Source organism: Spea bombifrons, chromosome 5 (genome assembly GCF_027358695.1).
Source record: "Spea bombifrons isolate aSpeBom1 chromosome 5, aSpeBom1.2.pri, whole genome shotgun sequence".
NCBI classification, from domain to species: domain Eukaryota; kingdom Metazoa; phylum Chordata; class Amphibia; order Anura; family Pelobatidae; genus Spea; species Spea bombifrons.
This window is the reverse complement of record NC_071091.1, coordinates 58,978,530-58,992,334: the sequence shown is the minus strand read 5'-3', so window position 1 is coordinate 58,992,334 and position 13,805 is coordinate 58,978,530. Positions and strand designations below refer to the sequence as shown.

The window sequence follows — 13,805 nt, the reverse complement described above, 5'->3', positions numbered from 1 at the left end:
GTAAGATAATTCAACCTCCAATACTCTTTTATTTCAATATTTGTGTTAATATAAGGTTCACAGTGTATAACACAGTAAAAAAAAACAGCACTGCTCTTTTATATCTACTCTGTTATCCTAGCAGCATTATACCTATCGATGAATGCAGCATTGAAATCATTACATTCGGGAAACAACTCATTGTAATGATAGCCTAATGTGTATTGTCCTAACAGCTTCCTTGTGATTTAAAAAATGAACAAATGTGGAAAGTCATTTTAAGGTGGCATACTACGAAGTGCAGGATATAAATGACTTTAGAGTAAGTAGCTTTTTTCTACAGTCTAACATAATGTATAATTATAGGTCTGTGACTAATTTGCTTTCAGTGGACATTTATGCTCAATCCTTAATCATTTTAACTTCCTTACTTGCGATTCCTTGGAAATAATACGCATTCATTTATCTTATGTTGAAAATATATTATTAAGCTGGAAAATGTTAATGTAAAACGTAACAAAATTATAAATGTTTCTTGCGTGAAAAAACTGCATTTTTTTTGGCTTATTATTTTTATTATTATATTTAACGTTTTACACGCAGTCCTACGAGATGCCAAATAGTTTATGGTGGCCAGATGTACAAGTGATCTTCAACTAACCCTGCTGAATTTCAATTCAACATTACTAAAATAATCAATTGTACTGCTGAATACTAAAACCTTTCCCAGACTTTATCCTCGAATCATCTTGTTGCCTCATTCATAATATCTGCCAGGAACATTTTATTGTCCTGTGACACAAAATCAGGTACTGATTAGTACTTACCATCAAAACGAGAAAAAAAAGTTTCTTGGAGATTTTCTGTTCTTTTGTTATTAATCTTTTGGAGGAAAGAGCTACCGGTAAATAGCATCTCCACAAATTCACAAATGTTTGCAAAACATTTCTGAATTAAAAACATTCTGATTTCTTTATTTCCAGCAACCTCTGTGAAATATGCAACCAAGTCTGCTTTAGACATCTCACTCTATAATATGTACCCACAAGATTTGCCCCAGCAGCATGCCTCTTTCTCTCTCCCTTTTCTCATTGTATCTTTCTTTCCTCCCCTTTCATTTTATCACTCCTCCTCTTTCTCTTTACCTATCTATCCCCTTTCTGTATATCTCCTCTCCTCTTTCTCTCTCCCTTTTCTCCCTACCTCTTCAATTTCTCTTTTATCTCTCTCCCTTTCCTTTGATCCTCATTTCTTGTTATATCTGCTCTTTTTATTGATCTCATCTCTTCCATTTCTCTTGATTTCACTTTATCTCTCCCTTTTCTCTCTATCTTCTCCACTTCTCATTATCTCTCCCTACTTCTCATTATCCTTATCCATACCCCCCCCCCCCAATATGGCAATCTTTACCTGGTCACGTGGAAGAGGAGCTGTCTCTTTGTGGAGCTTTGGCCTAGGACAGATTACGCCAATGTCTGTGTCAGTTAAAAACACTGAATGCCATGAATATTACAGCGCTGACATTTAAGGTCCTAATTATTAGCTGTTGAGAGCAATACTTAACAGTTTGTTCCAGTTTTCTCATGTATTTCCCCTAGTCCCTATAACAAATTACAGCAGTTTCTAACAGTAGAAAATTTTAGAAGAGCATAGCAAGATCATAAAAAATTATTTTACAATGGCCTCTTGTAAAAATGCATTTTTTAATATTTGAATTTCAAAGTATTAAGTATGTGATGAACAGTCTAGCCTTTCTTAATGAATGGGATGATGCTATGAGGTCATGTCCGGAATACAGTCATGCAGTGATACGATGGAAAACAACTAACTGGCATCAATGTATAGTATGGATTGCAAACGGATATAAATTGACATGGTATATTGCGTCTACATGAACCTGCATTAAAATGAGGTACAAATGCACTTGCAGCTACCAAGATGACTTTGCCATTAAATATTTCAACAAAAGACACTATATAATGTAAATCCGAGTTTATTGAGAAAGCTGCTTTTTCTTTCCACATCTTGTTTGTTTACCACCGAGTCCTATGTCCTTACTTTTTACATCCTGCTAGGAGAAATGATATCTGGGAATGTAATTTAATTAAGTTAGCTCTGGTGACCACACAGAGAAGTTCTTTAATAGCAGGGTCCCCGGAGAATAATGCAGCTAAATTGGATGAACACAAGCAGATACCTATTCCCTATCCACAACACGCATAGCATAGCTCCTTATACATGGTAATATTAGCAACCAACCAAGAGAAAGAAATGGCTCCTTAATATTAGGCTTTGGTTGTATTGTCAAATGCGCAGAACAATGATATGGGTGTTACAGACCCACTCCTCTGACTCTGCTGGGAAGAATTGTAATTGTACATTACATTTCGGCATTCTGATGACACAAGTGGGCTGATTCCATCGCAACCATGTCCCACAGACTCCTTTTATTTTCCCAGTGAAGGGGATAGGAGCAGTGTGTGCATATAAATGAATTTCATGAGAATGGGCTATTTCATACAAGCGTAAATCAGACCATTCTTTTGGGGAGTCTGAACGAAATAACCAAATATCATATCTTTGGAAGCATCCAGGGAGCACTGCATTGTGACAGATGCTTTATTCAGCTGAGAAAAGTTCCCTTTGTGAACAGGACGTATGAAGATTGCCTTATCGTAAGGTAGGAATAAGTGAATATTGCTTTACAGGAGCTATGTAACCTTTTTAAAAGTCAACATGTCTGTCAATGTCATTATAGTAAGTCTGCTTTTATAGCTTTATATGGGATTGCCATCTCGCCAGCATTGGTACACATAATGTATATGCCCCTTATTATGTTAAATAATTCTTTCTTTTAACACCTTGCATGCCATAGTGATGTTGAGTAATGTTCGCATCGCTATAACCCAGAGTTCATCTATCTATCTATCTATCTATCTATCTATCTATCTATCTATATCTATCTATCTAGTTGATATGCACCTTGTTTTAAATTCCCCTTTAATTATCTATGGTATTTAAAAATATATGTAGTAAGTGATAAATACATGAATGTATGTATGTGTATCAAAATGCAAACATTGGCACACTCACAGGGACTTTCCACAAATCAATCAGGTACCAAAGGTAGAGTTACTTATCTTGATACAGTTATTTTGTTCTAATATGTGGCCAAAACATCAACATTTTTACACAATAAATGTAAGCATTGATTGATTTGTGGATTTGTGCTCAGATTTTGTACTAGTAACTAGACATATTGGACACATGTACAATGAGTTCAACAGCATTTTTGCATGTTTTTCTTTACAAATAAAAAAATACACACACCTACATATAGAATTCCTAAAGTGTGTAAAAAAGCAAACCTCAAAATCATGCCTATACGCCATAAACATACCATTTTACTGTTACTGGAAGTGTTAGTTATACTGCTCATATTTCAGTGAAATTAAGGTTTATTTGACATAATTTAGCCATGGTCTAATAAAGAGCACGTCACATAAGTTTGTTCATATAAACTTCTTGTATCTGCAGACCTGGAGGTTGCCACTGTTGACAGTCATGTGATATTTTGGGTGATTTTCCCTACTCAAACACCACACAGGGCTGATTCTTTACGGCAACAGTAATGTAGTCTGTTCCTCCATATACTCTCATTAGTCCACCTGGGGTATCAATACTGAGCCCTTCTATTGTTTATAGGGTGATCACGTTTTCTAACTACCATTCAGGGACACTAACTTTGACGAGTGCATTGCATCAAAGTTATGCTTGGGACTGGTGAAAACGTATTTCCCGGCGCATTTTTCAGTATTTATGCAATTACTTTATTGTTTCATAATGAGCAGGAACTTGCCAACCATGCCCCAAAAAACACCTTCCCATTGCCAACCTTGTCCCAAAAACCAGCTTCACTGTACTTTTCACAAAAAAAAACAGTTTCCCAGTGTTAACCCTGTTACATAACAGCTTCCCATTGCCAACTTTGTCCAAAATAAACAGCTTTCCAATGCCAACCTTGTCCCAAAAAACTGCTTCCCAGTGCCAACCTTGTCCCCAAAAAAGCTTCCCATTGCCAACCTTGTCCCCTAACAGCTTCCCATTGCCAACCTTGTCCCCTGACAGCTTCCCATTGCCAACCTTATCCCAAAAAACAGCTTCCTAGTGCCAACCTGGTCCCCCCAAAAGCTACCCATTGCCAACCTTGTCCCGTTACAGGCTCCTAGTGTGAACCTTGTCCCCTAACAGCTTTCCAGTAAAAACCTGGTCCCCTAACAGCTTCCCATTGCAGCTTCTCAGTGCCACCCCTGTCCCCAACTCAGTTTACCAGCTTACCTGGCTGAGACTCGCTCGGTCCTTCCACGCAGCCTGTCATTTTATCCGTTTTGCGGCTCTCATCTGAAACCAAATTGAGCCTGTCCGCTCAATAATTTTCAGTGTAAAACACCACCCGGAAGCTCTGCATTGAAATCAGTGAGAGGAAAAGTAAAGATTTTGTGTTATTTACTCTGTTTCAACCTGCATATTTTATTAAAAAGGATTAGTGGCGCTAAATTGTGGTTTCAGGCGTCCTGTGTATTATGGCTTTTTTTTAGTGTACTGATTACTCCCCATCCCATTACATTACATCAATATGCGTTAGAAAATCAGGAAAAGATGGGCATGGATGGTGGGCTGATTCAGTGTTGGGTTAAGAAAACTAGTCTGGCAGAGATTTGTGATGGATCGGAATACTAAAAGGCATTTAATAGAGGGAACACAACGTAAGGAATGAGTATGTTAGTAGTATATTGTGTGAGAAAACAATGATTTTGAGTGTTATTTTACAGTCGAAGGAAACAAGATTTGTGAGCAAATGGATATAAAGGGAGAGAGCAGAGTCAAGTATTACACCAACGGGTTGAACATGGGCTGTTGCGTAGACTGTGGAATTCTCAACAATTATGGAGACATTAAGTATAGAATCCAAAACAGAAGAGTTGAGGTTTAAAAGTGTAAAAAAGTAGACACCCCAGGACCGAGCCCTGAGGCATGCCAACTCAGAGGGGTAGGAGACAAAAAAGTGCCCGAGATGTAGACAGTAAAGTTAAGACTGTAAGAAATGTAAGGTTCAAGTCAGGAGAGAGCTGTGTTGCAGATGCTGTAAGAATGAAGAGTTTGCAAGGAGAAGGGGATCAACAACGCCAAAGGCTGCAGAGCGGTCCAAGAGAATATGTAAAGAGAAGTGGCCATCTAAGTGAAGAGATTGTTAGTAATTTTGGTGAGGGCTGCATTTTGGACAGAAACCACATTTGAAAGGGTCAAGTGGAGGAAAGAAACTGGATTATGTTATTGTAAGTAATTTCCAATTTCAAGAGGTACATAAAATGTGAAAAATAAATATGTGATGGGTAAGTTTATGGTGGCAAGTACAACTGGAGTCCCCACTAACCAAGGCCTGCCTATGGTCCCTTTAATTTAAACACTTTCTTTCTTTCTTTCTTTCTTTCTTTCTTTCTTTCTTTCTTTCTTTCTTTCTTTCTTTCTTTCTCTATTTTATGTGATAGGATTGCATTTTCAGGTGTGAGGCAGTGGTTGCATACTATATACCAGTGGATCTCCCATTCTTGCCCGAATTCTTCCTTGCGCCAGCTTTCTGCTATATTTATATTGTCTGATCTAGAATAATCGAGACACATGGTTTTGGAGAGGAGTGACATGTGGTTCATGAACCCCATAATTAGTTCCCCTTCCTAGTGCTAAGCAGTAATTAAATTTGCCACTTCTGCTCTGCTGATTCATTTATTTAGCTATTTAATTGCTTGACTCAGTGTCTTTATCTCCGGAACTGAAACACTTTTTTCCAGACAAAGAAATAACATAAACCATTTTTTTTCTCTGGCATGAATGTGTGAAGAAAAAAAAAAGCTTTTGTGCATGATTTTTTTTTTAGTTAACATTACTTGCATTACATTACACTGTGTTTCACTAAATTGAGCAACACCTGTTATTTGTCTAACAATAGCGTGCATTTACTGCTGCCAGTTTAACTGCCAGTATGGTGATCACATCAGATAGTTCCCCTTAAGATACTGTATTAATGATATGTCAGAAAAACGATTTACCGAAAGGGGAGCGTATAACCTAAAAAGCATAAAAGGCATACACATTCAAAACGTATACGAAGAATCGTCGTGTTCTTCTTCGTTTACTAATCTCCCTGGTCCCTTCCCCATCAAGCCTACCTTATCTATGCAGCATCACAGGGGTTAACGGGAGCGGAAATCCATAGGTTCGCTGTCAGGAGTTAAAGGGCCGTGTGAAAGACTCTATTGGTCGCCTGTAGAGGCCTCCTCTGGCATCAACCAATTGGTTGATGCCAGAGGAGGCCCCTGCAGGCGACCAATAGACTCACTTACACGGCCCTTTAACTCCTGACGGCGGAACCTGGCCTGGGGAGAGCATGGTCTCCCCGCTCCAAGAGATAAAGGTCTGTACGAGCGATTCTATTGGTCGTTCGTACGGACCTTTAACTCTTGGAGCAGGAAGACCAGTTGTCTCTCCCGTCCAAGTTGCGGCACCAGGATTTTAAAAGTCTGTACGAGCGGCTCTATAGGTCGCCAGCATGGGGCTCGTCTGCCATCAACCAATGAAGTACAGGTGCACTTCATTGGTTGATGGCAGAGGAGGCCCCTGCCGGTGACCAATAGAGTTGCTCGTACGGACATTTAAAATCCTGCCGCCAAAGCGGCTGCGTAGTGCGTACCGTGTTAACCCTGTATTAACCCCTTCTACAAAAAAAACGGCAAAAAACGAAGAAAAAAAACCAACAAGAAGAATGTACACGAATATTTGCCCGAACCGAACACAGGAATGGGCGAAAATTCGTGGAATCCGAAGATTTTTTCCCCCACGAAGATGAACACGAAGAGTTGGTCGGCGCCCAACTCTAGTTTTTACCCAATGATCCATTAGCTCCTGACATTGAAAGAAAAGCTAATGGTACAAATAACTGACTGAATTATTCTTCAAACAGTAGGTTAAACAAACACTGCAAGAAGTACAATGTTAAACAAAAATATTGTTTGAAAATTGAAAAATAACACAAATAGACATATTTAGGCTTATTTTACATAATTGGGATTGTTAAAATCACAAGTGACCACATGGTGTAATAAAACAAAAAATCATTTCATTTTGAACAGGATTGGCTATAATATATTTTTGGGGAGAGCTTGTGTAGCTGCAATAAAGGGCATTTGGTGTAATTTTGTCATACCCTTTGAATATATGCATTGTAAGAAGCCCTGCATAAATTGTTTGTGATATACTGATACATTTTAGGCCTCTCACAGTTTAGCTCAAATGTAAATGGCCGAAAGTAATCCAAATCTAGCCTTGTGTCCTCTAACTCCTTCAATACCACCAGCCTATAACCTTTGTACCAAGTTCTTGTTGCTGTTATGATGTCTTCAACTGCTTTCCTGTGTGTTGCATGCTCTTATCAATAACCTTGTTTATTGCTTGCTGCCCTCTGTTGGGGAAATAAGAATAATTTCTGTTTTTTCGACCCCAAAATTGAATTAATACAAAGCTGTTATCCACAGACATAGAAATTTCCACACAACTAAGCAAAATACCTAATAGTTTTTTTCCTAATTAAACATTTTGTGCCCACAATTAAAATTAAAATTGTATCTGTATGTACTTTTAATAAACCAGATTACAATCTAAAGAAATAGTATGGGTAATTGAGACAAAAGAAGGGGTGAAAAGAGGGACTAGTAGCTCCAAAAAAAAAAAACAATCTCCCTAAAATACATATTTGGTATATATATATAGGAAAACTATTATACAAAATATGAATTAAGGAACTTGCTTGCAGATCTGGCATAGCGGTCCATACCAGGCTGTTATGATGCGGAAAAGATACAAGAGGAGAAATATATCATATCAATACACGTCTATCATGATAACCCAGAGTCTCCAGGTTAGCGTCTTCAATCTCCAGATATGGAAGCAGCATTTGGTCCCACCTACTTCTGCTTAGTCCCGGCCCACTTCCCACCCCTTCAAAGAACTGCCTTCTTATAATGGCCACACCCTCTTCGACCCTGCTATAAGGAGGAGCTTAGAGGGAACTCCATGCAGCCCGCCTTGGGAAGTTCCCAGGTATGCGCACCTTGTATATAAATGCATGGACACATTCTTACATGGACAGAAAACATGTCAGCAAAACGTTGTCAAGTTGTACCGAAGCCTCCTTTCTTAACGCCTGCAGGGAAGGGGACTAAAATATGGAATAAAAGACAGCTGGAGGGATTTACAGACATATTTAGGTAGCATGCATATTTTAATCCTTTTCTTCTGTTTTCATTTTTTGTTTTTTTTTGCAACAAAACAATATAACAGCCTTCTGTCATCGATTCCAAGAAGACACAATTGTGAGCTATGAATCTACTACACAGTGGCCATGCTTCCCTGGGGGATGACATTACTAATAGAGTTCACGTATCCATTTGCTACATGGGTTTGTGCAATGTTTTAGTGGACTACCATCTAAATCAAGTGAAGTATTGGATTGCAAGAGCTTTTAAGAGCAAGGGGAACTCTATAGTCATTACTAATTAATGTCATAATTAGGTCATAATTGAATTGCTGTTTTGCTATTGCAAATGTAGAAATTTGGTAGATATCATCGTAAACTGTGTCCTTGTAAAAAAAAAACAGGGCTTTCTGATATCACTTGGAATGGGAGCTATTTATTACTATTTGATTATCGATTACTGAACAATTAAAAGAGTTAATATGAACATATATTTAATAAGTCATGTTATGGATTAAGGATATGTTTTTATCATTTTTTTTTCGTGTATTATGTTATGTTTTGATGATTTCTGTCTCTTTCCAATGATAAATTGTACTATGATAGATTAATCTATCACCCACTCCTCCCAACGTGGTGTGTGCCACTCTTTTTTTAAGAATACTCCGATACCCCACTCTACCTATTGGAGAGCTGTGTTATTAATAGTAATAATTAAGATAAAAAGAAATAATATTAGTCAATTTGTAAGCATGTACTGTGCAGCCAGGAATTATATTGCAGCCTGCCCTATGATTTTGCATTAAATGCTGTGCTAGTGTTCCAGAAGATAGCTGTCTGGAACAAACAGATTTGTGACGCTCTATTGCAAGATGCATTTAGAACAAGCTTCATCCAGATGATGACATCATTAACGAGAGATTGATGTCTTTTGCTGAAAAGCAGCAATTTAGACATCATAGATATTATCCCCTGTGTGCCAGAGTAGAAACGGTTTTCGATTTGTTGGCCTTTATCGGTTATGTAGTGTGTGCAATTGCAATACCCTAAGCAACTACTTCAATTATTTAAATTCATTTGGGTTTTTGTAATACCGGCATAGATTTCATTTTCTTCTAGGGTGGACAGAGTTTCCCCTATTTCTTGTATTGCATAATAGCAAGAAATATAATTGACTACAGTCGGAATGCATACATATCGAATCAATACATCTTGCGTTCAGATGATAATTAACATCTTATCCAAATGTCAAAACCCTACCCAGAAATAACTTACTAATCATGTACAATTTTGTCTCATTCATATTTTTTTCCCTGGGAAACCTTAATTGTCATGTGACACAAGTGGTTGCCATAGATACTAAAAGATTCCATTGAATATTCTTATGTGATTAAACCTTTAGAGGAACTCGATTATTTGCTCGATTATAAGACGACCCTGATTATAAGACGACCCCCCAAAATCTGAATATTAACTTAGGAAAAAAAGAAAAAGCCTGAATATAAGACGACCCTAAAGGAAAAAAGTTTTACCAGTAAATGTTAATTCATGTAAACTATTTTTTTAATAAAAGCTATGATTGAGAAAAATATTTTTTTTGTTTTTATTTCCTTGTATTTTCCAACCTGTCCCCCAGTTACGCACATCTGCCCCCAGGCTTGCCACACCAATATGGCACTGTGGCCCATGATATGCCTTTGAACCCTCTATATGCCACCGTGCCCCATGGTATGCCTTTTGACCCCCTATGTGCCACTCTGCCTCCAGAAATGCCTTATTCCCCTATATCCCATTCTGGCATTTAGGGGGTTAAAATGCATATTATGGGGCAGAGTGACATATAGGGAGGTATAAGGCATTCCAGGAGGCAGAGTGGCATTAAGGGAGTTAAAAGGCATTGTATAGAGCACTCTGCCTCCAGAAATGCCTTATACCCCTATATGCCACTCTGGCATTTAGGGGGTTAAAAGGCATATTATGGGGCAGAGTGGCATATAGGGAGGTATAAGGCATTTCAGGAGGCAGATTGCTCTATTAAATGCCCCCTTAAATGCATTATACCTCCCTATATGCCACTCTGACCCATAATATGCCTTTTAACCCCCTAAGTGCCAGAGTGGCATATAGGTGTATAAGGCATTCCAGAAATGCCCTATGCCCCCATTTAACACACACACACACACACTTACCGGTGCTTCCAATCTCCTGCTGTATTGCCGGGGGAGCGGGTTGACGTCTCCTTCCGCTGCAGCCGGGAGGAGGTGTGGCTAGCAGCGAGGTTTGTCTGCGTCCGTCACGTATACCTTCCCCGGCTGTCAGAGATCAGAGGTCTGATTAGAAGACGACCCCGATTAGAAGACGAGGGGTATTTTTCAGAGCATTTGCTCTGAAAAAAACCTTGTCTTATAATCGAGCAAATACGGTATTTGCTTAAGGCACCTTCAACATTCATCTACGACACTATCTCTCCCTCTTTCTCGATACCTCTCTTCACCCCATCCCCTCTAGATTGTAAGCTTTTGAGCAGGATCCTTTTTACCTAATGTATCACTTTGTCTAGGTTTGTCAAATCCTCTCCCATTCTAGTCGGACACATTTGTATTTGTATATATGTTATCTCCGTCTATAGTTTGAGTTGCCGAATTAACACTGCGGTGCCGTTTATATTAACCTTTACAGCGGAGTGCCTCTCATTAATCCGCTGAATCGTTATTAAATCATAGATGGCATCCCATAATCACGAATGAGGTCATGGAAACAAATTGGAAATTCTATACGTGATGTATAGTTTCAGAATGGGTGTTAGTTATGGGTGTCAATTACAGTAAGCAGCCGATTTTAATTACGCTTCAGTGACTCACACTACTATTTCGCTAATGTGGTTTAGCATCTTCCGCAAGGATTCTGTGACAATCACTTTCAAAACTGTCCACGGCCAACCCGATGTGACTGGCGATCACAGTACAATAATTCTTGTCCGTTATTATCTTTAAACCTCATAGTTAAGCTTCTTGTGTTTGTAGAAAATGCATGGGATTTATTCTGTAATTTCATTGTTTTTAGAGCAAACACTTGAAAAGTAGGTCAGGAGCTGTGTCCCCCGGCTTTGCATAATTGTGGTATGCTGCCTTCCACATTCAATTTCATGAGGTTTTTTTTAGAGTCATTTAAAGTCATAAATCTATCTATCTATCTATCTATCTATCTATCTATCTATCTATCTATCTATCTATCTGTGTGTGTATATATATATATATATATATATATATATATATATATATAAAGAGAGAGAGAGAAATGATCTATCTATCTATCTATCTATCTTAATAGCCTTTGACTTTCACTGAATGTATAATATATTATTATTATTATTATTATTATTATTATTATTATTATTATTGAATTTAGAGCTATTAGTAGGAAAACTTTAATCTATTGGTGTTCTGGCTACAACTTATAGAGCCTGAATATTACGAGAGTTGTAATCCATGTTCGATAGTCCATGTTCTATAAGAAGCCTCAATTCTATATATTATTTAGCTTATTAAGTACTGTGTAATAAGCGGCGAGTGGACACACAGCTGTGTTTAAGCAATGCATAGGCTTTGACCTTTACAGTATGCAGAGAGTGCGGTGTAATTGTGTGTAGCCTTGCCTTCTGCTGATTTCCTTATTGCCGGTGACATCCCCCCCCCTAGCAACATGAATGTATTGTCTTTTTAAAGACAACCTTCCCAGGCTGCAGAAGGCATTTGAAATGAAAACCACTCCTTTTATCTCCACCCCCCATAAACAAACAATACGCAGCAGCAAGCAAGCAGCTGTCATCACAACAGCAAAACTGACAATCAGATGCCTCTGTAACAGCGAGCGCACATGGTCTGTGCTCGCATGCATGGTAAGAGTCGGATTCTACATATATATATTTTCCTCCTCTGCTTTCTATAACTCTAGCTCTTAACTTCGCTAGAAACACAGAAATGGACAGCAGATAAGACGCATTCAGCTGATTTCAAGACTTTAATCAGTCCTTGGTCTCGTCTTAGATTCAGGATAACATATGCCTATCCCATGCGTGCTTAAATCCCCTTACTGTATTCATCTCTATCACGTCTGCTGGGAGGCTGGTCCATTTATCTACGACCCTCTCGATAAAGTAAAACTTCCTTACTATCCCAGTTTAAAAAAAAAATCAAAAGCTTCTTTACATCCATGGCTTTTGCTTTCGAAAATAAAATACCAAATCATTCAGTCAGGGTTGCAGTACATAGTGATGGATACATTGTATATAATGCATGCACAGACAATCAGTATTTTGCTTTTAGTGTCATTTTTGTTTCTTCTCTCTGTTTTTTTTGCCTTTGTGTTTTAGTAATTGTATTGTTGTAATAATTATTTGAAAAACAAAAAGCGGTAGAGGAACATTCCAGCTAATGCTGAGTGTAATTATGTTTAATGACATCATGAATGACTGGCTTTTTAGCGATTCTGGGTTTTACTGGTAAATATGAGCCATCTTGAAATACAGTTATATTCGGTCATTTGGAGAGCGAGTACTTGAGTGATAATTGCACTAATGGCATTACTCGGAGTAAAGCGATGAGGTCTGCTTTATAATAGAATAGGTTTTGCAGTCAGTGTAGAAAAGTAGCTGTTCTTCAAATGGTTAAAACATTGACCTCCATTGCTGTTCTGTTATCCTTAATAATGCTGGTGAGATCCATAAAGAGGTAGTTCCAGGAACTGTCAGCGCATGAATTCAATGGGCAGCACAGAGGCAGGAGATGGCTTAGTCATGTGCGAACTACACGCACGGTCCTGTTATCAGATCAGGATAACATCTTAAATGTATTCTTGCTGGTGATTCCTCTTTATGGACAGACCGCCTGCTATGGGATGAGACGTAAATTGCACACAGGTCTTGTGCTGTTGAAGTGCCTCTGTGCGCGTGTGTGCGTTGGGTAGAGTGTTCTTCTATCGGATTAGGACATCACATTCCCAGCTCTGACAAAGCCTTTGTTCATTATATTTATAGCCGCTTTTGGTCATTGTTGAGCAAAGGAGATTGCCCTGCCCTCTGGCCCTTTCCTAAGCAGATTTTGGGCAGAAGCTCCTCTCATGTGGCACTAATTGAAATGATTGGTGGAGGGGGGGTGTAGTGAGCTCACTGTGCCTGACTCAGGCTTATCTGCCAGGGGCTAAGCAAGAGGAAGGAAAAAAAAAAAAAGCATAGCTTTGCCTCATTCCAGCAAGGCTCAGGGCTCCTGGCCATCTGTCCTCAGTTGGAATCAAGAGACAAATAGAAGGACAGCACTCGCTGTGACCCTGCAGAAGAAAGAGCATTGTTCAGGAACTCTCCCTGAGCTTTCCAGCTGAGACACAGGTTGGTGAATACAGCTTTCTTATCTGTCACTGAAGCCATTCTATTTAGGGAATGGCATTTTTCTAGATATGTATGAGTCTGAGCTGCTGCCTTTATATTTGTCCTTAGTAGATAAACTGCCTCGTTGCTTCTTTC

General features: G+C 38.7%; 1 protein-coding gene across 8 annotated transcripts in view; it reads left to right on the top strand.

Annotated features, from left to right (window-relative positions):
* LOC128497386 (poly(rC)-binding protein 3-like) overlaps positions 1-13,805 on the top strand; it is a 292,930-nt gene that overhangs the window by 193,470 nt on the left and 85,655 nt on the right. Inside the window, exon 1 of one of the 8 annotated variants that reach the window (XM_053467435.1) lies at positions 13,170-13,670. The exons of 6 other annotated variants lie outside the window; for them this stretch is intronic. The gene's annotated coding sequence lies outside the window, so the exon portion shown is untranslated. Of the gene's footprint in view, positions 1-13,169; positions 13,675-13,805 lie in introns of those variants that run through there. One more of the 8 variants, XM_053467433.1, reaches the window with a different exon arrangement.